Source organism: Callithrix jacchus, chromosome 9, assembly GCF_049354715.1.
Source record: "Callithrix jacchus isolate 240 chromosome 9, calJac240_pri, whole genome shotgun sequence".
In the NCBI taxonomy this organism is placed as follows: domain Eukaryota; kingdom Metazoa; phylum Chordata; class Mammalia; order Primates; family Cebidae; genus Callithrix; species Callithrix jacchus.
The window spans coordinates 44,189,813-44,209,012 of NC_133510.1; positions in this window are offsets into that span (position 1 = coordinate 44,189,813).

Below are 19,200 nucleotides of genomic sequence, written 5' to 3' on the forward strand. Positions count from 1 at the left end.
GTTTGTGTAAGTCAGTCACTTCCCAGGCCTTGCCCCAATCCTCACAGTCTCTTTGCTAGGAATTCCATGTGAAAGGTTTCCATGCTTCACCTGGGTCAGGGCTCTTGGCTAGGAATGAGAAAAGAGAAAATTAATAGAACAGTTTGAAAAGAAGAAAAAATCCTATGTTCTATGAAATCCAATTCAAGACAATCTATAAAATGAAACAAAAGGGGGAAGATGGGGGCAGTATTATGAGAAAATTATCATTGCCTGAATGTGCGCCAGAGAAATTCACATTAACTAAGAGGCACTGAGCATATTCAGTCCCTCCCTCAGCATATAAATGTTTTTGTGTATTCAGTCCTGGCTGGGCCAAATAATCAGAGCTCTGATGGTCCCCTAGGAACAAACAAAAAGCTACTGTTGGAGTACAGCCTTGGCAGCCTGGAGTGGGATAATCACTTGAGCCTCGAGTTTGAGTCCAGCCCAGGCAACACAGCAAGACTACATTTCTAAGAAGAAATGAAGGAAGAAAGGACAGAAGGAAGGATGGAAGGAAAGAAGGAAGGAAGAAATGGAGGGAGGAAGGGAGGGAGGAAAAAGAAGAAGAAGAATAAGGAGGAGGAGGAGGAGAAAAGAAGAAATAAAAAGAACAAGGAGAAGAAGAACAGGAGAAGAGAAAGAAAGAAAGAGAAGAAGAAAGGAGAAGGAAGAAGGAGGAAGAAGAAAAAGAAGGAAGAAAGATAAGAAGTAGAAGGAGGAGATGGAGAAGAAGAAGAAGAGGAAGAAGAAGAAAGGAGAAAGAAGAAAGAGAAGAAGAAAGAATGAAGAAGGGGAAGTCATTTTGATTTGGTGGCACTTTGGAATGATGTTGAACTTTGTGTAGCCAAGTGATTTGTCTGCTTCAGTGTGATGTTCTACGCTGCTTACTCAACAGGATCAGATGAAGATGTTTTTGTAGATTACTCTTGTAGGGTGTGGCCAGGTAGACGCTCTCTCTGGTATGATACTCTTATTGTCCTGGCAGAGAAGGGTTTTGGTTGTGTGGTACAGGAAGGACTATGTAGGGATAGAGAAAATAGATCCAGAAGAAAGATGTGTCTGGATTCCATAGAAACCATCAGAATATCTTGCCAATCAGATCAAGAACCTGGAAAAGTAAACATACAAACATGGCATTTTCCCCCCAGAAAACATATCAACATCTTGTATGACTACATTATTCTGCACACCATAGTTTAGGAAATACCTAGCATTATTTATATTGTTCTGACTAGACACTGAAATATAAAAACATAATGTTTTCTTTTTTTTTAAATAAAGGAGAGAAGGAAAGAAAAAAAGGAGTGAAGTAGAGGAAGAAAGAGGAAGAAAAAGAGGGAGAGAATGGGAATGTTGCTTTATTCATAAAAACTGAAAACCTCTTTTATGCCAATAATTGTGCTTAATAATGGCCGATCAATATTTCATTTAAACCTATGAGTAGGTGTGATGTGGTACTGATAAGCATGTATATTTTGTATATTTAAAGTGGAGAGCTCTATAAATGTTTATTAAGTTTACTTGTTCCGGATCTGAGTTCAAGTCCTAGATATCCTTATTAATTTTCTGTCTCGTTGATGTATCTAATATTGGTGTTGAAGTCTCCCACTATTATTGTGTGGGAGGCTAGGGAGTCTAAGTCTCTTTATAGGTCTTATGTATCTGGGTGTTAGGATCGTTAGCTCTTATTGTTGCATTGATCCTTTTACCACTATATCTTTGTTGCTTTAAAATCTATTTTATCAGATGTGAGAATTGCAACTCCTGCTTTTTATTATTTATTTATTTTTGCTCTCCATTTGGTTGGTAAATCTTTCTTCATCCCTTTTTTTTTAGTCTTTGTGCATCCTTGCATGTGAAATGGGTCTAGATGTAGCATACTGTTGGGTTTTGGCTGTATCTTTTGATTGGGGGATTTAGTCGATTAAAATTTAGGATTACTGCCATTTGATGTTAACTGGCTGTTTTGTCCATTCGTTGATGTAAATTCTTCATTATGTTAATGCTCTTCACTTTTTGGTATATTTTTAGAAAGGCTAATACTGGTTGTTCCTTTCTATGTGTAATGCTTCTTTCAGAAGCTCTTGTAAAGCAGGCCTGGTGGTAATAAAATCTCTGAGTACTTGCTCATTCATAAAAGATTTTGTTTTTCCTTCAGTTGTGAAGCTTAGTTTGGCTGGATATGAAATTCTGGGCTGAAAGTTCTTTTCTTTAAGGATGTTGAATATTGGCCCCCACTCTCTTGTGGCTTGTAGGGTTTCTGCTGAGAGATCTGCTGTAAGTCTGATAGGCTTCCCTTTGTGGGTAACCTGACCTTTCTCTCTGGCTGCCCTTAGTATTTTCTCCTCCATTTCAACCCCAGTGAATCTAACGATTATGTGCCTTGGGGTTGCTCTTCTTGAGGAATATCTTTGTGGTGTTCTCTGTATTACCTGGGGTTGAATATTGTCCTACTTTGTTAGGATGGGAAAGTTTTCCTGAATAATATACCTGAAGAGTATTTTCCAGCTTGAATTTGTTCTCTTCGTCATATTCAGGTACACCTATCAAATGTAAATTAGGTCTTTTCACATAGTCCCATATTTCTTGGAGACTTTGCTCATTCCTTTTTATCCTTTTTTCTCTATTCTTGTCTTCTTGTTTTATTTCATTAAGTTGGTCTTCAACCTCTGATATCCTTTCTTCTGCTTGATCAATTCAGCTATTAAAACTTGTGCATATTTCACTAAGTTCTCATGTTGTGTTTTTCAACTCCATTAATTCATTTATATTCCTCTCTATATTGTCTATTCTTGTTAGCATTTCATCAAACTTTTTTTCAAAGTTCTTAGTTTCTTTACACTGGGTTAGAACAAGTTCATTTAACTCCCAGAAGTTTCTTATCATCCACCTTCTGAAGCCTACTTCTGTTAATGGAACACCGTCCTTCTCCATCAGGCCTCGTTCTCTTGCTGATGAGGAACTGTAATACCCTGTAGAGGGAGAGGCGTTCTGATTTTGGGTATTCTCAGCCTTTTTAGGCTGGTTTCTTCCCTTCCTTATAAATTTATCCATCTGTTGTCTTTACAATTACTGCCTTTCTAATTAGGTTTCTGAGTGGACGTCAAATTTATTGATTCCCAGTGCCAGAATCTGAGCAACCCACTGCGCCGGCCAAAAGAGCAGCATTAAGACTGATGGTGCTCTTTTGCCCAGGAATCTCCTCCAGTCTGGCTTCCTTCTTGAGTCTGTAAGAGGCGACTCTGCCTTCCCGGAGCTCCAAACGTCGGTCATAACGGGAATCAGTCCGGTTTACTCTGCACCAAGAGCTGCTGCGCCAAGGCGCCGGTAAAACCTCTGTGCCGGCCACAAGAGTCACGCTGGTGACCCGTGGGGCTCCTCCACTGGGAATCTTCTGGTCCACGAGTGACAAAAATTCATCTGAAAGTGTGGCGTCCTCTCATTCTCTGTGCTTTCACTGGGAGCTACAATCCCGAGCTGTTAGCGATCAGCCGTCTTGGATCTCTCTCCAATATTTTCTTCCCAGAAAACATATTTACATCTTTTATGCTGTTAATATTCTCCATGACATAATTTATTTAGGAAATGCAAATAGCCCAAATGCTCTTCACTTTTGTTTTCTATTTGTTTTTTTCTGGAAATAGGCACTTTGACTACTACACTACTATTATTATTTACATTATATTACTTTTTTTTTTTAGATAGAGTCTCACTCTGTTGCCCAGGCTGGAGTACCACAATCATGGCTCACTGCAGGCTCAACCAATCCTCCCATGTCAGCCTCCTAAGTAGCTGGGAGAATCACTTGAGCCCAGGAGTTCATGACCAACCTGGGCAATGCAGTAAGACCTTGCTTTCAAATTTTTTTTAAATTAATTAATTACTTTTTAAAAGATGCTTCCCTAATATAAAAATATAAATATGATTGTATTTTTAGTGGAGAAAGGGTTTTTCCATGTTGCCCAGGTTGGTTTCAAACTTCTGAGCTCAAGCAATCTGCCTGCCTCACTTCCCAAAGTGCTGGGATTACAGGTGTGAGCCACCACACCCAGCATATTACATATTTTTAAGCAAAGTTTTACTTAAATTCTATCTTCTATATACATGTTCCACCCAAGAATTCTTACTGATACCTATAAAATCAAACATCAAGCTTATTTTCTTTACCATCATTCTGTGTACTGATATATAGATCTAACTCTCAACCAACCCATTTATTTATTCTTGAGGTAACTTATATGCAGTAAGGTGCACAAATCTTACATGTACGGCTTAATGAATTTTTACATAAGCATCAACTAAAGATACAGACATTTCCAGCATTCCAGAAAGCTTCCTCATGCCATTCTATCAATACTTTTTTAAAGAGGATGACTATTCTGAACTTTCCCACAGATTAGTACTGTTTGTTTTTGAACTACATACAAATGAAATCATATAATATATTATTTTTATGTCTGGCTTCTTTCAATATTTTGTATGTGAGATTCATCTATGTTGTTGAATGTGGTTTGTTCACTTTTATTTCTGTATCAGTATTATGTCAGTCTATCACTCATCATAATTTATTTATTCATTTGACTGATGGTGAACATTTGAATTTTTATCAGGTTAGGGCCATTACTGTAATTGCTATGAACACAATCATCCATGTTCTTTGTGGATATAAGCACTCACTTCTGTAGTGTATATACTCAAGAGTGGAATTGCTGGTTCAACAAGTGTGCATATGTTTGTCTTTGCAGATACTGCCAAAAAGTTTTCCAAAGTGGATGTATGAATTTGCATTCCCATGAGGAATGTATAAAAGTTCCATTTGCTCCACATCCTCACCAAAACTTGGTGTTGACATTCTGGTGAAGGTATAGTAGTATTTCATTATGGCTTATATTTTGTTTCTTGATACCTAAGCATCATGAACAGCTTTTAAACTTAGTGGCCATATGAATATTCTCTTTCTTTGAGGTACACTTTTCCATTCATTTAAGAATATTGAGTTGTCTGTCTTTTTATCATTAAAAAGGAGTTTCTTACAGGAGGAATCTTTGAAAAGTTCATGGAAAATGTGTATTATGAAAAAAACTATGCATGGATTTCTTTTTTTACACCAAAATAAACTCATATTAACTTAATATATGTCTGAACAGGATCTAGTTTGAAGCACTAAGAAGGATAAGACATCAATTTGAAAAGAGCCCTTATCAGAGCAACATGAATTCAGCTAAAACTGAAGCAGTAACATGACATCAAATTTATGGTGAAGCTTAGATGGAAGAATGGTGAAATTATTGATGTTTTACAAAAAGTTGATGGGACAATGCTTCAAAGAAATTAGCAGTTTACAAATGGATAACTCATTTTAGGAGGGATGAGGTGATATTGAAGATGAAGCCTGCAACAACACATCATTCACATCAATTTGCAAGGAAAAAATGTAATCCTCTGCCCTACTTGAAGAGAACTGATAGATAACAGCAGAAACAATAGCCAACACTATAGACATCTCAATTGCTTCAGCTTACACAATTCTGACTGAAAAATTAAAATTGGGCAAACTTTCCACTAGATGGGTGCCAGAACCATCATGCCCAGATCAGCTGCAGACAAGAGCAGAGCTTTCAATGGAAATTTTAAACAAGTAAGATCAAGATCCTAAAGCATTTATCCAAAGAATTGTAACAGGAGATGAAACATGGTTTAGCAGTACAATCCTGAAGACAAAGCACAATCAAAGCAATGGCTACCAAGAGGTGAAAGTGGTCCAGTCAAAACAAAAGTGGACTGATCAAGAGTAAAGGAAGGCTGAGTACAGTGGCTCATGCCTGTAATCCTAGCACTTTGGGAAGCCAAGGCAGAAGGATCACTTCTCAGGAATTCCAGACAAGCCTGACAAAATAGTGAAACCTTGTCTCTATAAAAAATGTAAAAATTAGCCAGGCATGGTTGTGTGTGCTTATAGTCTCAGCTACTTGGGTGGCTGAGGTAAGAGGATCACTTGAGCCCAGGAGGTTGAGGCTGCCATGAGCCATGATCATGCCACTGCACTCCAGGCTAGATGACAGAGCAAAACCCTGTCTCAAAAAAAAAAAAATCAACCAAGAGCAAAGCTGATGGCAACATTTTGGCAGGATGCTCAAGGCACTTTGCTTATTGACTCTCTGAAAGAAACAAGTTCTTTTAAGGAAAAGGAAACATTCTTTTAAACATAAAGAATAACAATATTGCCAGGCACATTGGCTCACACCTGTACTTCCAGCACTTTGGGAGGACAAGGTGGACAGATAACCTGAGATCAGGAGTTCAAGACCAGCCTGGCTAACATGGCAAAACCCCATCTCTACTAAAAATACAAAATTAGCCAGGCATCATGGAGCACACCTGTAATCCCAGCTGCCTGGGAGGCTGAGGCAGGAGAATCACTTCAACCCGACAGATGGATGTTACAGTCAGTTGAGATCAGTCCACTGCACACCAGCCTGGGCAAGAGAGTGAGACTCTGTCTCAAAAAAAAAAAAAGACAATATTATGACAATGCTTATTATGGGAGTTTTCAGAAAGTTAGCCAGTTACCAGAAAAATGCCTGAAAAGCTTCACCAGATAGCTCTCCAGCACAACAGTGCTCCTGCTCATTCCTCTCATTAGACAAGGGCCATTTGTGAATATTTGAGAGCTCATTAGATATCTACCTTACAATCCTGATTTAGCTCATTTTTACTTCTTTTTGCCTCAAAAAATTCTTTAAAGGGCAGAAATTTTTCTTCAGTTGATAATGTAAAAAAGACTGAATTGACATGGTTGAAATCCCAGGACCCTCAGTTCTTTAATGCTGGACTAAATGGTTGGTATCATCGCTTACAAAAGTGTCTTGAGCCTGATGAAGTATGTCGATAAAGTTTATGTTTTATCTTTTAATTACATTTTTATGAAGTTTTGGCGTCCCCTCGCATAGTCTATGTACGAATTCTTTGTCAGATACATGTATTAAAGATATATTCTCTCAAGGCCAGGCACAGTGGATCACACCTGTAATCCCAGCACTTTGGGAAGCTGAGGCAGGCAGATCACTTGAGGCCAGGAGTTCGAGACCAGCCTGGCCAACATGGCAAAATGGCATATCTACTGAAATTGTTAAAATTAGTGGCCATGGTAGTGTGACTGCAATCCCAGCTACTCAGGAAACTGAGGCACAAGAATTGTTTGAACCCAGGAGGCAGATGTTGCAGTAAGCTGAGACTGCCACTGCACTTTAGCCTGGGCAACGGAGCAAGACTCCATCTAAAAAAATACATCTATGTCTACATCTATATCTTCTCTCAGTCCATTTCTTTTCCACTCAACTTATTCTCTCTTTTGATAAATAAAAGTTCTTAACTTTTTTTCTTTGAGACAGGGTTTTACTCTGTCATCCAGGCTGCAGTGCAGTGGACTAATTATGCTTCACTGTAGCCTTGACCTCCTGGGCTCAAGCTATCCTCCCACCTCAGCCTCCTGAAAAGCTGGAACTACAGGCATGTGCCACCATGCCTGGCTAATTAAAAACTTTTTTTTGTACAGATGGAGTCTTGCCATGTTGTTCAGGCTGGGTCTTGACCTCCTGGGCTCAAGCTATCCACCTACCTTGGCTTCCCTAAGTGCTGGGATTTCAGGTCTCAGCCAACACACCCAGCCTGAAGTTCTTAATTTTAATGAAGTATACTTTATCAGTCTTTTCTATTACAGAGGGTACATTTCTGTCCTGCCTATGATATTTTTCTCTTCACTAAGGTCATGAAGACATTTTCCTATATTTTCTTCCAGAGCTTTATTTGGGATACATCTAGGTCTTTTGCAATCTCAAATTAATTTTTTATGGTATGCAGTAGGCATTGGGGTTAATTTTTTTCCATATTGATATCCAGTGGACCTGGGACCATTTATTGAAAAGACCATCCTTTCCTTGCTGAACTGTAGTGGTATCTTTCTTGTAAATCATGTGACTCTTTTCATGCAGATCTGTCCCAGGATGAGCATTGTGTTCCACTAACCTGGGTGTCTATTCTTGCACCAATATTATACTCTTAGTTATTATAGTTCCAAAGTCAATCTTGCTATTTATTGGCCCTTTGTATTTCAATACATATATTTTCAAACAGAATCTTCAGTCTAGTTAAATGTAATATCAAAATGCTTGGGTTTAAGTATACCATCTTTCTACCCCTTGTTGTTTGTCCCATCTGTTTTTTATTCCTTTGTTTCACCCTTCATGCCTTGTTTTGCATCATACTATTGTTATTTCATTTTTCTCCTCTATGAGCTATTAGGACTACAGGTGTGTGCCACAGTGCCTGGTTTTATTTATTTTTTCTTTTTTTGAGACAGAATCTTCCTCTGTCACCCAGGTTGGAATGCAGGGGCACAGTCTTGGCTCACTGCAACTTCTGCCCACCAGGTTCGAGCAGTTCTCATGCTTCAGCCTCCCAAGCAGCTGGGATTATAGGCATGTGCCATCATGCCCTGCTAATTTTTGTATTTTTAAAAGAGATGAGGTTTCACCATGTTGGCCAGGCTAGTCTTGACTCCTGGCATCAAGTGATCTTCCCACTTTGGCCTCCCAAAAGGCTAGTATTACAGGCATGAGCCATAGTGCCTGGCTTGTGCCTGGCGTTCAATTAGCTTTTTCAACAGCTTTATTGAAATGTAATTCATATGCCATGTAATTCATCCACTTAAAGTATACAATTCAATGATTTTTAGTCTATTCAAAGAGCTGTGCATGTATCACCTCAATTGCTTTCACATTTTCATTGCCACAAAAAAGAAATCCTGCATCCCTCAGCTATCACCCTCAATTCCCCTATATTCCGCCAGGCCTAGGCAACCACCAACTAATTTTCTAACTCTACAGAGTTGCCTATTCTGGACATTTTATATGAACATTTAGAAAAATGTACACAATGGGTATTGGTGTGATATTATCTGAGTGTGTGTATATATGTAAGAGAGTAAGGCAGTAAAAAGAGGAACTTCTGAATAACACATGGAGTGAGGAGAGAATAGGAAGAAAGAAAAAGTGGGGATAGATTTTTATATTTTCATGAGTATGGACAATCATGTGCACTTAAAGATCAGATTTATGTTTATAAGAAAAGAACCACCCCATTAAAAAGAGGGAAAAGGACATGAGCAGACAGTTTTCAAAAGAAGACATATTGTGCAGCCAACAAGCATATGAAAAAAAGCTCAACATCACTTATCACTAGAAAAATGCCAATCAAACCCACAATGAGATACCATCTCACACCAATCAGAATGGCTACTACTAAAATGTCAAAAAATTACAGGTGCTGGTGAGGTTGCAGAGAAAAAGGAACACTTACATGCTATTGGTAGAGTGTAAATTAGTTCAACGATTGTGGAAAACAGTGTGGAGATTCCTCAAAACACCTAAAAACAGAACTATCATTTGACCCAATAATCCCATTACTGGGTATATACCCAAAGGAATACAAATTGTCCTATCATAAAGATATGTGCATGCACATGTTCACTGCAGCACTATTAACAGCAAATACACAAAATCAACCACAATGCCCATCATGGTAGACCACATAAAGAAAATGTGGTACATATACACCATGGAATATCATGCAGCCATAAAAAAGAACAAGATCATGTTTTTTGCAGGAATGTGAATGGAGCCAGAGGTCATTATCCTTAGCAAACTAACACAGGAACAAAAAACCAAATACCACATGTTCTGACTTATACATGGGAAGTAAATTATGTGAACACATGGACACATAGAGGGGAACAATAGATACGAGGGCCTGCAGGAGGGTGAAGGATGGAGGGTGGAAGGAGGTAGAGGATCAGAAAAAATAACTAGTGGGTATGAGGCTTAATGCATGGGTGCAAAATGATCTGTACAACAAACTCCCATGACACAAGTGTACCCATTTAACAAACCCACACCTGTACCCCATACTTAAAAGTTAAAAATAAAAAGATCAGATTTCTAAATTAGGATACTGAATTCAAGGTTCTTGGTGAAGTTTCTTAAAAGAAACTAACATTGCACAGATGTGCCAACAATCCTAAGTATAAAAGTTTTGGTTCTCAAAAGCTGCTGAAGAAAGACTAGTACATATTTTAGCACTGAAACTGTGGTAGTTCAGTCAGGGTGGTGGAAAAATATTAAGGGAAAAATATTAGAGATAGTTTAGGATATAGTTACAAAACCCCCTTGGAAGGCCAGGCAGCTCATGTGGCTTCAGATGACAGAATGGGCTGAAGGTGGTCAGTTCTTATCCTAGGGCATTAGAACATAGAGTAAATACTAGGAATTGTATAGACACTTCCCCAGATAAGTCTGTTTGCCCCCACCTCCGTTAGCAAACCTTTAATCATCTGTGTGTGCACAACTGCCTTCTACTCGGGATTGGGGGGTGGGGGTGGCAGAAATTTATTACCCACAAATGGTGTTTGTTTTAGGCCTTGGAACCTGGTCTTTAATTTTTACCCTCTAGTGGTGTTGACTCAAAGCCTTTGCCATTTAATGTGTGCTGAATAAAGGGCAGGAAGGCCAGTGTGTCAGGGCCAGTGGCCATTAACTCCTTCGGGTGAGTGGCCAGGACATCCCAGCCTGCTCTTTCACTATATTCTGTGTCTGAGTGAATTTATTTGACTGTTGCAGGGTCAGGGTCTGCCTGTCAGACCCCAACAGTGGTGCCCCGTGTAAGAAGACTTGTCAGTGGTGCCCTCTCTGAGGCGAGCTGTAACAGATTGAAGATCACAATGGAACCCCCAAAAACGAAGGTTAAAAGAGACCAGGCAGCCAGTCAGTAAGTCATTGGTACCTGCTTGGGATTACCAAGTTCAGGGGAGATTGTTCAGGTTAGGGTTTCATCATGGACAACAGTTATCAGCTCAATGGAAACAGTATATAAAAGTGTTAAAACACCTGCTTAAAGTTAGTGGAGCCTCCATTTCACAGGCTCAATTAAGGGACCTAATGCAAACTGTTGTTTCCCAAAGTCCATGGTTCCTGGCAGAAGGTACAGTAGACATATAGCTCTGGCAACAAGTGGGGAGAACTCTTAAATAGCATCATGCATAAGAGCAACAGGTCCCAGTACCATCATCACCAGGCCAAGATAACAAAGAGGAAATGGAGGTTTTGTCTGAGCTCCCTCCTCCAATAAATAGTAAAATAGACAGGGGATATGCTCCAGCTACAGGACCTTATCTTAAGCAAGCAGCACTAGAAGGTGGGCTCTTAGCCTGCCTGATAGTGCAAGATCAACAAGGCAATTAGGTACATAAAAAGATGAGAAAAACACTAGAGGCAGAAGCCGTATGGCCAAATGATCAGTGGGTGGAAGGAAAGCCTCGACAGCAAGAAAACTCATAAACCTAGCGCAAGCAAATGCTCCCGGGAACTTGGCCTGCATGGCAGCAACAGCAATGGGGAGCCACACTCAGCACACAGGAGCTACTGCTAAGGAGGAGCAGGAGGCATGCACAGGAAGGTCTGCCCCACTGGCAGCAGTTGCCCAGTGGCAGGGGGAGGGAGCCACACAGCGAAAAGCTGCACAGGCAAAAAGTGTCACCTAGGTGAGTGTAATGTGGCTGCTGCCCAGGGACCCACAGTGCTGCCCTCTGGCTCCACAAGCAGCCCACAGTGAAATTTCGTATGTTCCTGATATAGAAGCAATGTCCCAGATTATAATTCTCTGCTAAGATTTAAATAAAATTTAAGAATTTGTAAGACCTTTTTCTGATAATGGCCTCTGCTGTCATTCCAACCTTCCCCCTAACATGACTCTCTCCAAAACCTATTTAAGTAAAACTGTAATCTCTGAAGGAAGAGAAATTACAGACAGCCCATGAACTAGTTGAGGCTAATTTACAACCTATAGGACCCCTTCAATGGGGCCTCCCATCCCATGCAGCAATTCTTTAAGATTGGCCTGTAATTGCTCTTGACTTAAAAGACTGTTTTTATATGATTACTCTAGCAGAACAGGACACAGAAAAATTTGTGTTTACATTACCAGCTATTAATAATGAAAGACCAGCTTGCTGATTTCATTGAAAAGTGCTGCCTCAAGGAATGTTGAACAGTCCTACTATCTGTCAGTATTATGTAGAATAGGCTTTGCTCCCCAGTAAAAGGAAATTTCCCAATCACGAGATTGGATGAAATCACTCTATGGATGAACTTCCCAATCAGTAAGACCTCAAAATGTTAAATTAAATACTAGCAACTTACACACCTTAAATAATTATCAAGAATTACTGTGCAATATAAACTAGAGCCTTCCCTATATGCTCTTTTTCTTCAACTTTATTTATGGGGTGGCCCAAAATGATAATGGTCCAGTTTATGCCAGCTCACAATTTCAACAATTTCGTTACACACTGAACATTCAACATTCCAGAGGCATGCCATACAACCCCCAAGGACAGGGCATAGTAGAACATACCCACTCCACCCTTAAAACATGCTCAGAAAACAGAAAAGGGGGAGTATGAGTAAGGACCCCACAACACTATTGACACAAGCCTTATTTACCCTTAATTTTTAAAATTTAGATAACAAATTTCAATCAGCTGTAAAAAAAACACTTGCTAAAACCTCTCAAAACAGAAACAGAAAGATTGAAGACATAGAAGGAAAGAATGAGAAAGACATAAAAAGTAAGATAAAGGAGAGAGATAAAGTAGGAAGAAGAGAAAGAAATATTAAGAAAGTTATAGATATAAGAAGGCACCTTTAGTAAGGAAGGTTATAAAACAAAGTCATAAAGTTAAGGCATGTCAACGATTGTGAAAGTTGTGAAAATGTTACAAAGAGATATTTATGCAAGAAATGTATAATTTTTGTTTTGAAGGTCTAAGCAAGTTTTAAAATGTTAAGTGTAAAAGAAATTCTGTGGGTAAACATATTGACTAAAATTAAAGAAATATCATCCAGTTTTTTGTTAACCATACATTAAAATAAAGCATAAGAAGTTTTTCTTAAAGCACTAACCTGCTCTTTAACAAAGATTATAAATGGTCTCTTAGCACAGGCACCACCCCTAGAATTTCCAGTACACCAGCACCAGCCTGTAGACTACACTCTCATCAAAAGATGGAAAGAAGAAAAAACTTGAGCCATCCTAGAAAAGACATTGCAGGACCTGCAACCCTGGATGATGCAGCTTCCTTGGACAACACAGGCCCCAGATATTACCTGGAGGATGCTGAAGAAGACAACACAGGAGACTAAACAAATCCTGTTCCAGACATAGACATCATTCACTTCAAATAATTTGATTATTTTTTACTCTCTCACTTTGCCTGCTCCCTGTATCTGCCACACTCTATTAAGCCTATCTTCTAAATCAGCCTTTTTTCTGCTCTGATATTTAGACAAACACCCCCTTTCCCAGCTTCTAACAATGCAACTGCTTGACTAAAAGGGATTAGCATACCCTCAGTGGGATTCCTCATTAATCACAGATAGTGAACTGAGATGACAAGTAACACTACAGGTCACTCTTTGATTGGGAAAGAATGTTGCTAATTATACATGATTGTCTTATGTTATTTGCTGATTCTAGGATGCAAAGCCAGAATAAGAGCAATGACTGACTCAACTGATGGACCTGTTGCTACACACACTGACACTCTTCAATTATTAAAGCCAGATGCAAAAAAAAAACAGAAAAGGGGGAGATGTGGTAGTTCAGTCAGGGTGGTGGCAAAAATATTAAGGGAAAATATTAGAGATAGTTATAGGATATAGTTACAAAACCCCCTTGGAAGGCCAGGTAGTTTACATAGCTTCAGATGACAGAATGGGCTGAAGGTTGGTTCTTATCCTACAGCATTAGAACACAGAGTAAATTCTAGGAATTATATAGAGGCTTCCCCAGATAAGTCTATTTACCCCCACCTCAGTTAGCAAACCTTTAATCAGCTGCAAGTATATAACTGCCTTCTACTGGGGGTGGGTGTCAGCAGAAGTCTATTACCCACAAATGGTGTTTGCTTTAGGCCTCAGAGCTTGGCCTTTAATCTTTACCCTCTAGTGGTGTTGACTCAAAGCCTTTGCCATTTAATGTGTGCTGAATAATAAAGGCTGGGAAGGCCAGTGTGTCAGGGCCAATGGCCATTAATTCCTTTGAGTGAGTGGCCAGGACAACACTTTTACTGTGTTCTGTGTCTGAGTAAATGTATTCATCTGTTGTGGAGTCAGGGTCTTCCAGACCCTGACATGAAACCAGTTTTTTCCTTCAAAACACTTCAAAGGAAATGTGTGCCTCAGCCACTCCTATCCTTTTTTCTAGAAGGTAAATAAAGGTGACTAATGCAATTCGTGATTAAAAACCTGTATTTTTCTTAAATGGACAAAAATGACCTTATAAGGATTTTTAGTTTCATTATTAATAATTATTTTTTCTTTTTATTCCAAGAAAGTGCCAAGCTTGTTTCTACCTTATTGTCTTTGCACTTGCTGTTCCCACTGAATGAGTCCTGGTTCTTTGCTCAGTGGTTTTTTTCTAATGATCAAAGCACTGAGGATCAGATACAGTGGCTCATCCCTATAATTCCAGCACTCTGGGAGGCTGAGGTGGGCTGATCCGATCACTTGACCAGCCTGGTCAACATGGCAAAACTCTGTCTTTACAAAAAACACAAAAATAAGGTGAACGTGATGGCACATGCCTGTAATCCCAGCTAAGGCATGAGAATCGCTTGAACCCAGGAGGCAGAGGTTGCAGTGAGCTAAGATCACACCACTGCACTCCAGCCTGGGTGAGAGAGTAACACTCTGTCTCAAAAAAAGAAGTACTGAGCTCATATGCCACCTCCACAGAGAAGCCTTTCCGTTTAACTGTATCTAGTCTTCCCTACTTCTCCCCATCTCTTTCCAACTCCTGTATCCCATCATCCTGTTTTAATGTCTTCTTAGCTGTTATTTACCATATCTGAAATTATCTTTTTAATGTATTTATTGATGGAACAAATGTTCTTCTCCTCCCTTTATAACATCATTTCTATATAAGAACCAAGAACCTTGTCTGACTTATCCATTGCTATATCCCAGCAGTGCCTGCATACAATAGGGGTTGCAATAAATATTTGCTGGATAAATTAATATACAAAAGAACTTTCCTAGTATCCTCAATTTTTCAGGCCACTATGCTGAACGCTATACAATATTGTCTCTGCCCTATTATCCTATTAAGGTAAATAATGTATGCTTTGTTCAAGAATGCTCAAAGTTCAATATCATACACTTTTTTTTTTTTTTTGAAATGGAGTCTCATTCTGTCACCCAGGCTGGAGTGCAGTGGCAGCATCTTGGCTCACTGCAACCTCTACCACCTGGGTTCAAGCAATTCTCCTGCCTCAGCCTCCTGAGTGGCTGGGACTACAGGCATGTACCACCACACCCTGATAATTTTTGTATTTTTAGTAGAGACAGAGTTTCACCATGTTGGCCCAGCTGGTCTCGAACTCCTGACCTCAGATGATCAGCTTGCGTTGGCATCCCAAAGTGCTGGGATTACAGGCATGAGTCTCATACACTTATTAATTCTATAAATCTTCTTAATTTGGCAAAGTATAAGACCATGTAAGAGACTGAGCTTTTATGATGTTTCTGATTCCTATACTTAGAAGACATAAATGAAATTTGTAGAGTTAGAATGACATATCGGGAAGTGCCTTGTTTGGAATCAGAGGAACTGTCACAGACAGGCTCTGGGTCAGTGGACAATTACCTTCTGAGCCTTGGTTTACTCTCAGGAATAAAATCAATTTACCTTTAGGGATACTGTCATAATCTGATTTGTGCTGCTATAACAGAATACTGCAGACTGGGTAATTTTAAGTGAATAAAAATTTATGTCCTAATAGTTCTATAGGTAGGGAAGTTCAAGATCAAGGTACCAGCATCTGATGAGGGCCTTATTCTTATGACATTCCATGGCAGAAAAGCAAGAAAGCTTGAGAGACAGAGAGAAACAAATGAGGTGCCAAACTAGTCCTTTTATGAGGAACCTGCTCCTGCAATAATGAACCCACTCCCACCATAATGTTAAAACATTTGTAAGAGCCTTCATGGCCCAGGCACCTCTTAGATGTTCCACCTATTAGTACCGCTACAATGGCAATTAAATTTCAACATGACTTTTGGAGTGGACATTCAAACCATAGCAGATACCTACCCAACAATAACTACAGGGATGTTGTGAGACCTAAGAAATAAAGCAAACTGGCCTGGCAGTGACTCATACCTGTAATCCCCACACTTTGGGAGGCCGAGGCAGGCAGATCACTTGAGCTCAGGAGTTCAGGAGCAGCCTGGGCAACATGGTGAAACCCTGTGTCAACAAAAAATTATTAAAAATTAGCAGGCTGGGTGTAGCCCATGCCTGTAATCCCAGCACTTTGGGAGGCATAGGCAGGTAGATCATGAGGTCAAGAGGTTGAGACCATCCTAGCCAACATGGTTAAACCCTGTCTCTACTAAAAATACAAAAATTAGCTGGGCATGGTGGTACACGCCTATAGTCCCAGCTACTTAGAAGGCTGAGGCAGGAGAATCATTTGAGGTGGAGGTTTCAGTGAGCCAAGATCACACCACCACACTCCAAGCCTGACAACAGAGTGAGACTCCGTCTCAAAAAAACAATTAGCTGGGCATGGTGGTGCATCTGTGGTCCCTGCTATTTGGGAGGCTGAGGCAGGAGAATCGCTTGAGTGCCACTGCACTCCAGCCTGGGCAATGGGAATGATACTCTGTCTCAAAAAATAAAATAAATAGATAAATAAATAATAAAACTAATTATAAACAACATTTACTGGTCATTTGGTACCAGAATAAATCCTTTACATTTATTATTAACATAAACCACACAATTCTATATGGTTTATGTTAAGAATAAATGTAAAGGATTTAGTAAGTATTTAGCAGTATGTAATTATTATTTTGTATATATGGTAACTGAGACATGGAGTGATGATGGAACTTAACCACGGTCACATGACATGTAAGTGGTGGCATAGCCAAGGTTCAAAACCCATAATCTGTGCTCTCACCCATTATGTTTAACGTTTTCCATACAGTAAATAGTTTTTCAAGGATGATTTGCCAAGAATGCTTCGGCCAAGAAGTTCTTGCGGCAATAATCAGAAGTTGTAAGATTCTGCCTTTCCTAAACTCAACTCATGCCTACTAAACCTAAAGCCAACTACTGGTATTCTTGATAGCTGCATCTGATTCCCAGCAAAGTCATGAGACTAAAATGCAATGCTGAGTCATCCTGTATGTCCCACGTTCTGCATAGTGTGCTTTACTTGGCAATGATTCCCTTGCTTTGCTTTAGCCAAACTGATTTTTTAAAAAGCTGACATTGCACAAGTCTGAAAAGGACTTTTTGAATTCCTATACATCAATCATTTTTAGAAAGAATAAGTACAAATCAAAAGAATTAATTTTAATCCATCTAATAAATAAAGAGGGCCTTAGCCAGGGTTAGGGGGAAATCTGTACCAGCAGTGTTCTAAGGAAGAATAGATATTTCAGCACTCTTTGACTACTTGTTGATGCATTTAGAATAAGCCAGTGTCTGAGAGAGCATTCTGTATCAGGATGGAACTTAACTGCCTTCTAAAATTATAATACATATTTAATCTCTTATTGGCTTTCTTTAGAAAGGACTTGTTATCAATAATTTCTTCATTGTGCTGAGAAATAATTTAAAAATTATGGATATGACCATGGTATCTAGGGGTTTTCTTACATTTTTTGGCTCTGGCAGAAAAAAATTGTAATTTAAGAAAAATCTTTCAACTTTTGCCAATTTGGGGTCTGAAAAATATGAATATAATTAATGTAAAAAGTCTGGATAATTCTGACAAAAAATGCATATCTTTTATCCTCAGCAGAGTTATGTGATTTATGAGGGTCACCCATATTATAAAAAAAATTTTTTTTAAGTAGAGACAGGGGTTTCACCATGTTGCCAAGGCCGGTCTTGAACTCCTTGGCCTCAAGTGATCTGCCTTCCTCGGTCTCCCAATGTGCTGGGATAACAGGCATGAGACACTGTGCCCCCACCAAGAAATGTTTTTAAATATGCTTTGTTTTTATAAAATTTGGGTTGGTATTGGTGGGTTTCATTAAGCAGTATTTCAAAAGTAACCATTGTTAATATTGCCACTGGTCTCATCAGAAAGATTCCAAAAAAGTCTCTAAATATTGGGAAGCTGTCAAGCTCATAGGGAGGATGTAAATTTTCCAAAATTCTAATTTTCACTTAAAAATTCAAATTTTATCACTGGCAAACAATACTATTCAGTTGTGTTCCTTGAAATGACAGAATACTTGCTTCATTTTATGAGATAAAATGATATGATGTTCTGGTTATAAGTTTAGTTCACTACAACATTTGGTGTTAATGGCCCTCAAAGCTGAAAAAGATCCTGCAGAGAAGTATGGATTCAAATGAAAGGGTTAGTTTCATTTCCTAAATCAGAGTATCAATTTTCCAGTCCATTCACTAATTAAAAAGATATGTTAATTACCCTGATCTAATCACTATACATTGTATATACTGAAACATCATTATGTACCCCATGAAGATGAACAATTATTATTTGTCCAGTTATAAAAGGAAAACTAAAAAAGAAAGAAGAGCAAAAATGGGAGGTTTTTGTTTAAGTAATAAATGTATATCGTCTTTGATGTAAATAAATTATTCTTGGAAGTAATCAAAGTTTTCACATTTCCATAAATAGGTTCAAAACTAACTTTCTGAAAGATTTAAAAATAGAGCAGATAATCTTCAAGAAGAAGAGTTTTATAGATGGACAGACATCCTTTTTGACAACAAACTCTTACAATGATGGAAATATTTCCAAACATCTGTTGTCAAAATGCCTTTTATCCTGGTCTTCAAAATGCGGGTATAGATTTTCTCACTCATTGTAAAATGTTCCCTTTTCCTGAAAGTGATACATTAAATGTGCTTTTGTATATACATTTATTTTGTTTCTCATTTTTATTTCCATATAACCACTATGAAAGAGTTTTGCAGTGTTATAAAAAAAGTTAAATATTATATATACCTATTATACTACGATTCTACTCCTAGGTATTTACCTAAGAGAAATTAAAGCTTAAGTCCATGCAAATA